Source organism: Notamacropus eugenii, chromosome 7, assembly GCF_028372415.1.
Source record: "Notamacropus eugenii isolate mMacEug1 chromosome 7, mMacEug1.pri_v2, whole genome shotgun sequence".
Classification (NCBI taxonomy): domain Eukaryota; kingdom Metazoa; phylum Chordata; class Mammalia; order Diprotodontia; family Macropodidae; genus Notamacropus; species Notamacropus eugenii.
In genome coordinates, this window is record NC_092878.1 from 165,704,354 (window position 1) to 165,714,317 (window position 9,964).

The 9,964-nt window shown below is 38.8% G+C and overlaps 1 long non-coding RNA gene across 1 annotated transcript in view; it reads left to right on the forward strand.

Moving 5' to 3' along the window:
* Positions 1-9,285, forward strand: part of LOC140514907 (uncharacterized) — a 26,980-nt gene extending 17,695 nt beyond the window's left edge. The window contains exon 3 of the long non-coding RNA XR_011970771.1: positions 8,925-9,285. This is a non-coding gene — a long non-coding RNA (uncharacterized lncRNA). The remainder of the gene's footprint in view (positions 1-8,924) is intronic.
* Positions 9,286-9,964: the final 679 nt, after the last annotated feature.

Consider the following 9,964-nt stretch of genomic DNA (forward strand, 5'->3'; position numbering starts at 1 on the left):
TAGCCAGTCAGAAATCTTTTACGTAATTTTCTTTATTAGTATCACCTTCAGTTGAGCTCATTGACTTTAAGCTAATCTTTAACACTATATTTTCAACATTAATAGAGAATAAAAATTAATTTTAAAATGTGCAAATAACTCCCTTTTCCCATGGGCTAAAATCTTTCCCTCTTTTTCCTCAAAATCTAACTATGTCCCATATAAAACTCTTCAAGTCTCCTGACTCACTAATTTATCTTTACCCTAATCTAGACATTATGGACTATTCTTCTTCATTCTTCAACTACTACTGTCTGACATTTTTAGTTCTTAGTCTGTAGTAAAATCTATGTATTTTTAAAAATACTAAAATGAATAATAGTAAAGAATGAACCACTCTTGTCTAGTTGGTGACATCAAATGTCATAATAAAAAGAGAGAAGATAAATCAATATTAGTAAAAATAGATCAAATCAGTCCTTTATTTTAAAACTAGAAAAACTAACATATTTTCTTCAAAATTAGAATACAAGGGCTATTAATATGTGAATATAATGTGAAAGAATAAAAATTTTAAACAGTTTACATTAATTTTTAAAAGAGACAAAAAAGAAAATATGAGGGAAACAAAATCCTCCAAGTGTAAGATGTGGGATAGGAAATGAATCCAGAATAGTATAAAATCTTTTATGAAGGTAGCAGCCTATTATAGGAATGCAGTGTAAGGAGACAGGAGTAGCAGTGGTTAATATAAGCTGTTAAAAATTCCTGACAACAAACAAAAACAGGTTTTCATGTCACCCTCAACAGATTTCTGCATGATTCAGGCTAAAAAGACTTAAACCCAGGTGGCTATGGTGTAGCACAGGCTTCCACAGTCAATGCTTTCCCCACAAAATCAGAGCCCCTTCCAGGTACAACCACAAGATCCTGGATGTTTAAAATTGGTGATGTACTTTGTTACAAGCTTCTTGAATGCCCCAGTGCCTTGCCAGAGCCCTGAGGAATAGAAAAGGATAAGAAAAGTGATGGTTTTTCAATGTAATAGAATACCTCTTAATTTTAGCCAAAAGGCTGAGAAGTGATGTGTGAGAAGCTGAATGCTATAATGTGAAAAGCAGCATGGCCGAGTCAAAGAATGCTGGGTTTGGAATCAGGTGACATCTGATTTCCAATGTCACTTCTGTCACTTACCAGCTTTATGGCCATGGCTAGTTCCTTAATCATCCTGAGCTTCAAGTGTCTTATTTGTACAATGGGGATAACGATCACACCTACCTCCCAGGGTGGTTAGGAAGATCAGATGATACAATGTATGAGAAGCACTTTGCAAAATTCAAAGGGCTATGAAAATGCCAGTTATTAGTAATTAGGGCAGCACATTTTTTGAAGGATATGGATGCACTGGAACCTACTTAGACAGGGCAGAAGACTAGGGCCATGTTACTTGAGGATTGATTGAAGGAAGTGAGGATACGTATTGTGGAAAAGAAAAAACTTAGGGAAGATATGATCATGGACTTTGTATATTTAAAGAATTTATTAGAAAGAAGGGTTTTCTTTTTGTCCTGAGAGCAAATGAAGAAGCAGTGGGAATCAGTGGAAGGGACAGAGTAGCAGATTTAGGATCCATGTAAGAAGAGAGGAAAATAATTGCACAAGTATTAGAGCAATTTGAAAAAATGGAACGCGCTTTTCCAAATGGCTCTTAGGATTTCTCATCATTATAGGTTCTCAAGCCTGGCTGACTACTTGTTGATACTGTTGAAAAAGGGAATCTTGGTCACGTTTAGGTTGGGCCAGTTGGTGTTAGAGTATTTTCCCACTTCTCAGATTATTATACTGTGATTCTTTGGGTCCAGACAGCAGAAGTAGGAGAAATGAGTGGACATTATCATAAGGCAAGGCAGATTTTGGCATCATATCAAGAAAATCTTGTGAATAATCATTGTTTTCTTGGTGAACAGTGAGCCAGGTGGCACAATGCTGGACTTGAATTCTGCCTTAGACACGAACTAGCTGTGACCCTGGATCAGTCACTTAACCTATGTCTCAGTTTCCTCATCTCTAAAACAAGGATAACAATAACACCTACTTCCCAGGTCGTTGTGAGGATGAAATTGGACAACACTTAATGTGCTTTGTAAAATTTAAAGTACTATATGGATGCTGACTCTTATTTCCCTTGCAGGGAAGTGTCCAGGCAGTTACTGCAGTGAGCTTATTATCTCAGATGTCATTGAGGAGCTGCTTTCAGATACACAACAGGCTGAATGGCCTCTGATACTCCTCTGAACTCCTCATGCTCTGTTAACTTAATGTCCAACTTGCAGATAAAATAGAAAAACAATCTAAATCTCTGAATTCTTTCTATTTTATGACTGTTTGATATCACACAGAAATCCCCTTCCTTTCTCTTATGTTCATCTAGATTATCTGCAAATATGAATATAAGTAAAGTGAATTGAAATAGTTGAACAACTGTGAACATAATCTCCCTCATCAACAGATAGCTGTGACTTATTAGAAAGCATTTGACAAATAAAGAACTGAATGCCTTTACAACATGATGTAGTGAAAAGAATGCTAGACTTTATTTCAGGATGACCTTTGCTGCTTGTTAGCCATATGATCTTAGACAGGTGATTTTTTTGGAGTTTCAGTTTCACAATCTGTAAAATGGGCTTAATTATTCTGAGGATTGATCTCATAGCCTTGTTGTGAGACTCACATGAAAGTACAGATTTTAAAGCAATGATTCAAAATGTGCTAACACATCCTTAATGCATTTGAGGGTAATTAAAAGCTTTGGTCACTGGATAAACACAGATGATATCTTGTTATAGGCTGAAAGATTCAAACATACCTCTGGACCTATGTATAAAATAATAATCCAGTTTGGAAATGTTTAGTGATGGCGGACCTATGGCCAAATCACTGGGAACTAGTTACATTGGAAGAGTAGGGGAGAGAGAAGAATATCTCACTCTCACTCCCTTTCTTGCCCCAAGAAGACCAGGGAAGTTCAGGAGTCTCACCATTATTGACTAGATTCTGTGACATAATCTGTTCATCTCTTGTTTCCAATGGCTTCTACTACTAACAGTAGCAATCAGCAACTTTCAGGTGGACAAGCCCAAGCACCAGTCCTGAAAGCCCAGCAGAGAGTCACACTTAAAAAGAATTTCATGACAATTCCATAAAAGGGAAAAAAGATGATCAGTAACTAGTGGTTGTGAGTTTACCCTTTAGCAACAGGTATTCTTTGCATGTGTGCCTTACTAATATCTGCACTAATTTTGAGCTTATTCTCACTATGGATCTTGTGTGTGTAGGAGGTGAGCATATTCTCTCATTAGGGGAAATTTTTTTGTAACATCTTGCACTAAATACCTTTTGTAAAAGTGAAATGAGTCTACTAGCTGATAATCAAAAGGGAGCGCATCAGTGGAGGCTCATTACAGTACTAGAAACCCTAACCCTTCTGGGTGACCCCTAGACCCCTAACTGAAATAAATAGCAACTATCCATCTAGGAGTCTAAACCTACACCTGTGAGTGTCCATTTGTGAGAATAGCCCAACAGTGGGTGCTACGTTATTCTGGATTATAGCTCAGAAGTTTACATACTATCTTCGAGATACTTGGAAGATAGCTTTTAATGAACATCAAAATGGTAAACTCCAGTTTCCCAAACTTTCCTGCCTTCACTTTTTGTACTTCTACTCAGAAAATCCAACAGATAAATTCATCTCAGGCTTCTCAAAGTGACTTTCAGCTTTGTATGTGACACATATTTCCTTCAGGCACTTCTCACTGTGGTAATTGATTAATTTGAGTCAACTGGTAATTGCTAAACAACTGTGGCATGGGATCATGGAGTGGTCCAATGGCAAACCTAATTTGGCAACAGCCAGGGGTGGGAGACAGAACAGCCTTTCTCTTCTCCCACCACCAACTTCAAACATTCAAGCTGAGCTTTTAAATTATTTCTCCATGGCAGAATGAAGTTGCATGTGGCTTTGGACAATGGGCGGTCTGTTTGTCCATTTGGAGTCAATGCTTGCTAAATCTTAAAGACTTAAAATCTTTTCATTTTGACTTCTCTGCAGCATTTGACACTGTTGATTTGTATTCTTGGATACTCTTTCCTCTCTGGGTTTTAGTTATCAAGATGTTTCTTGGTTTTCCTACCTGTCTGACTATTTTTTCTCAGTTATCTTTGCTGGATCATTATTCATATCCCCTCAAAATTGGTTATACCTAAAGACTGACACTCTATGTCTTTCTGCAATCTCTCTTGATAACTTTATCGGCTCACATGAGTTTAATTATCTTCTCTATTTTGATCATTCCTAGTTCTATATATCTATCCCTGGACTCTCTCCTGAACTCCAGTTTTCTGCCTCTAATTGGCTTTTGACTATATCCCAAAGGATGTTCCATAGATACTGTAACCTTAACATATCCCAAAATAGAACTCATTATATTTTCCCACAAACTTATCCATTTCTGTCATTCTTCTACTCATCAAGGTTCTCCACCTCAGTGTCATCTTCAACTCCTCACTGTCACCACACATTTCCAAAGAGTCATTAAATTTTAATGTTTCCGATTCTACAACGTTTTATGCATCTGTCCCTTTTTCTTCATTCACATAACCACCAGTGTAGGTGTGGTTTTTGTCACCACCTGGACTGTTTTTTAAATTTAATATTTTCTTTCCCAATTATATGTAAAAACAATTTTTAACATTTGTTAAAAAACATTGAGTTCCAAATTCTCTCCCTCCTTTGTCCTCCTATCCCCATTAAGAAAGCAAATGATTTGATGTAGGTTTCACATGTGCAGTCATGGAAAACATATTTCCATGTTAGTCATGTCGTAAAAGAAAATATAGACAAAACCCTCCAAAGAAAAGTAAATAAAAAATATGCTTTGATCTGCATTCAGACTGCATCGTTTCTTTCTCTGGAAGTTGCTAGCATTTTTATCATAAGTCCTTCAGAACTGTCTTGGATCCGTGCATTGCTAAGAATGGCTAAGTCACTCACAGCTGATCATTGTTACAATGTTGCTGTTACTGTGTACAGTGTTCTCCTGGTTCTGCTCATTTCACTTTGCATCTATTCACATAAGTCTTTTCAGGTGTTTCTGAGAGCATCCTGCTCACCATTTCATTCAGTGCAATATTATTCTATCACAATTATATACAACAACTTGTTCATCCATTCTCTAATTGATGAACATCCTCTCAGTTTCAACTTCTTTGATGCCACTGAGAGAGCTACTATAAATATTTTTGTAAATATAGATCCTTTTCATTTTTGCTTTTCAAAAATTCTTTTTGGAATACAGACATAATAGAGATATTGCTTGGTCAAATGGTATGCATGGTTTTATAGCCCTTTGGGCATAGTTCCAAATTGCTCTACAGAATGGTTGCATCAGTATACCACTTCACCAATGGTGCATTAGTGTCCCAGTTTTCCCATATTCACTGCAACTCCAATTTGTCATTTTCCTTTTCTGTTATATAAGTCAATCTGATAGAGTTGTTTTAATTTGCATTTTTCTAATCAATCGTGATTTAGAGCATTTTTTAATATGACTAGATAGCTTTGATTACTTCATTTGAAAACTGCCTGTCCATATCATTTGACCATTTATCAGTTGAGGAATGGCTTTCATTTCTATAAATTTGACTCAGTTCTCTATATATTTGAGAAACAAAGCCTTTATCAGAGGAACTTGCTATAAATGTTTTCACAGTTATGATTACTTTGTATTTCCTTTCATTCTATTTTCCCCTGTTTATCCTACTGTCCTTTCACTGTCCATTCTCAAAAGTATTTTGCTTCTGACTTTTATACTGATTCCAATACTATGGGCACATACACTCTGCAAAGATACCTCCAACCTGTGTTTTGGCCACTAGATGTCACTGTGGGATAAGGCTGCCTTCCAAGTTTTCCTGGCCTAGCTATGGAGGAAATGGATAGGACTTGTCTATGACTTTTTTTTTTTTTTTAAACTATGTCATACCTAGAGCTGACCATAGTCCTCTCAATGTGCCCTGACCACCGGTAAGTCTGTTGGAGCTTCCACCTCCCTTTCAACGGCCATTTTGTAAGACAGCCCCAAATAGTATTAGCTCTTTGGTTACTGTGCCATTGAGTTTGCATCAGTTAGAGCCCCAGATTGCTTGCCTTTTTTTTTTTTTTTTGAGAGGAATTGCTATGGAACCATATCTCCTTCACCCTGGACTTGTGGGAGTTTTATGTTTTGTTTCATTTTGCTGGAGCTGACTTTTGGTTTTATTCATATTCAATTTCATGTTATTTGATCTGATGTCTGTTCATGTCTTTATTCAAGGCACTCAGAAACACAAAGAAGACCATAGTCCCAGCTATACTTGGGACACTTTCCTATAGACTTCCCTCTATTGACATTGGCCCATTTCCTCTGACAATGACTCTGGCCATTCAACCAGTCCCCCTATCAACTCAATTGTACTGTCATCTAACTTATCTCTTTTTGTCTTGCCAAGAAGCTCAGCCCAGGAGATTACAGAAAAGTACTTTACAAAATTCAAGGATGCCATTTTTAGAGCATTATCATTATTCTGACCCACAAACCTAACAATCCTGTTGAAAAAAGCAAATGGAATTAATCTGGTATTAACATCATTAGCTAATGCATAGTAATTACTTACTATGTGATAGGCAATGTACTAAGTGCAAGGAATAATAAAGAAGGGTAAAAACACATTCCTTGACCCCAAGAGCTCTGGTCTAATGAGAGAACATGAAAAGAACTCAGAGTAAAGACATTGGGGATGGGCAGGCTGCAGGATGGAGAAGGCCTCATGGAAGAGCTAGGATGTGAGCTGAGTCTTGGAGAAAGCCAGGAGACAGACCACGGGCTCAGCCAGTAAAAAGGCACCGAGGACTTGTTTGTGATGAAGCAATGCTGGCTCCTTGGGATCACCACTTAATTTTCTGCATTAAACAAATAAACTAAAATAACAGTCTTTTAAATAGCATATTCTAAGAGGTCTCCCCCCAGGAAGTGAAGTCAAGGTTATTTGTCTGGGGCTTGGAGCCTTTCCCCTTCTTCCTGTTTTGCAAATCAGGACAGTGCTCGTCTCTCTGGAGTCCTGTAGCACATCTTCCATCCTCCAAGGCTGGAGAGAGGCAGAGATCACATCTGACTTTTCTTTCAGTCCTCAGGGAGGAAGTTTATCAGAGCTGGGTGACTCAAACTCAGTGCTAGGGTCATGTGACCACAAATTTAGTGCCTAGACACTGTTTTCCATCAGTTGTTAGTTAAATTAAGCACTTACTATGTACCAGGCACTGTGCCAAGTGCTTGAGATACAAAGAAAAGCAAACAAAACAGTCCCTGATCTCCAGGAGTTCACTGTCTGAAGGGGAGAGAAAATGCAAACAGTGCTATACATATAAGATAGCAATTATGTCAATGGGAGACAATCTTTGAATGATGGCACTAAGATCAAGGAGGACAATGAAAAACTCTTACAGAATGGTGTACCTTACCTGAGACATGAGGGAAGCCAGGGAACCAAGGTGGTGAAGATGAGGAGGGAGAAGGTTCCAGGCCTCTGAGACAGTCAGGGAAAATGCCTGGTTGTTGGGAGATGGAGTATGTAGTACGAGGCCAGTGTCACTAGATCTTTGAGCACTTGGAAGGGGTGAAGGCCTAAGAAGATTGCCTGGAGAGGCAAGAAGGGCCCAGGTTACACAAGGCTTTACTCACCGTCCTACTCTCTGCTGATCTGAATGGCAGAGAATCTGGCATTACCTCTGAAACTTTGCCAACTGATTTCAAGGCCAATCATCTTTCAGACCCTTTATAGAGCCCTTTATATGGTTCCAATGGGGTAACATGATATGTTACCACTATCGGCACTGGCATCTTACCTACCTTTTTGCCTTAGAACTCCATGAACACAAGGAATGTATCTTATTCAGTGCCAGCCCAGCACTCTGCATGTAGTAGGTACGTTATAAGCAATCTTCAAATGCTGAATTCTAACACGATGATGGATCCGGTCTGTAAAAACACCTGTAATCTGTACTCGGACACCAGATGTCACTGTGGGATAAGGTATGACGCAGGGGCCTCCATCGCTTTCTGTCTCCTTAAAGAACGGCAGTCACAGACTTGAGCTCAGAGTATAACTAGTCAAGCTTATGCATTGGCATGATTGAACTGCTGTCCGTGAGGTTCATTTTTAACCACAACCCAAGTTAACCTAGCGTGACCCTTGTAAACAGGAAGCCTTGATAAAGACCGTTTATGGGGTGAAGGGAACTGAGAAACTGGTTCCCTGAAGAGGCCATTAGTGTTTCAAATTCACAAGGTCTTATTTCTTTGATATGAACTTGCTCTGAACTGACAAAGGCAACTCTCTGGGCCTGTTGTTACCTTTTATGGGTCTGAGCATTTCTTATATCTCCATGAAAGGCGTTAGCTGGTTCCTGGGCCCATATTTTAGAAATGAGGAAACCAAGGCTCAGAGTAGGTAGTGGATTGCTCAAGATCACAAAGCTGGGGAGGGATAGGATTGCAACTCAAACTCAAGTTTGGTCCTTTTTAAAATAAATTACACAGTATTTCCAAAATGAGCGGTCTCCTTGTTGGCTGATTCATTGTGAAATTAAAAATTCGGTGGGTTAAGCACTGATGTATCACCAGACATTTCTTTAGTACCTTCAATGTGCCACGCATGGTGTTCTGTTTACTGTGGAAAGATTTTTAAAAATCCCGTAGTTTCCACCCTTAACTAACTCATGATCTCTTAAAGGAAAAATTGAGAAAATTCTAGTAGGTTCAGCAAGAGAGATCATGGGTAATAGATGTGTTACATGTTTTTTAATTAAATTTTATATTCAAGCAAAAATCTACCTCTCTATTTCAAAGGGCCTCCAAGAACAGTATCCACATGAACTCAACGTGTTGACAAAGAAGCCTTGAACAAGTGACTGAGTGTTGCAGGCTTGTTTAGAGCCACAGAGAGGATTGGAGTGGAAATTCAGGCCCATGTCATCATCACCAGAAGTGATACCAAAGGACTATTTTTAATGATCTCAGACTTAAAGATGAATGGAGATCACATAGGTAGACAACATTGGCTTTATTGAATGTAATTGATAGCAGCTTATCTCTAGATGTAGCTTGTGAAAGAGCGAGGATTCAATGGAACCCAAGGATCCTTCATTGGCCACAGCAGCTTGAACACAACAAACAACGTTGACAGAAAGCAGTGGAGCAAATGGACGAGTGACAGGGATTTGCTTGTGGAAATGCAGAAGTTTCTGTTGGCAATCCATCAGCCACAGAGATTACCCATTGATGATTTTTAAGGAACTTAGACTTCGTGATCAGGAAGTTTATACAAGGACATAGTAAATATTGTGCAACCTACTTCTGTAGGTTAAGAAAATTTCACACCTATCAGCTACCTAGCAAGAGACTCCCTGGGAGCTAGAATTAGACATTGGAAATTTTCTTTTTCTACTTTACCTGCATTCCCCAAACTGTTCTGGAGAGCTGGGCTATTGTACAGGAGGTGGACTAGGGGGACCCCCACCCAAGTTGTCCAGATCTCCAAGATGCTACCCTCTCCACTTGTGTTTGCCTTCCTAGGAGTCTTCCAGAAAAGCTTTATACATGGTACAGAGGCGTTTCCCCAAGGACCAAAATAGTTCATGGAGTCTAGTACAATAGTCATGTTGTCCCCACCTCCAGTGAGGCTACAGGAGCAGCCCACTGATTTTACTTGTGAAGAGGCCTAATTTGGCTACACATTCCTCAGCTCCAAGCTTGCATTTTCTATTGCCTTTTGACTGTGCAGAAGCTATTATATTCTGTGATTTACAATAAGAATATTAGCATTAATAGTATGGGCACTGGTGCATGAGATCAGCTTGGTCTAAAGCAAAGATGTCAAACTTTAGTCT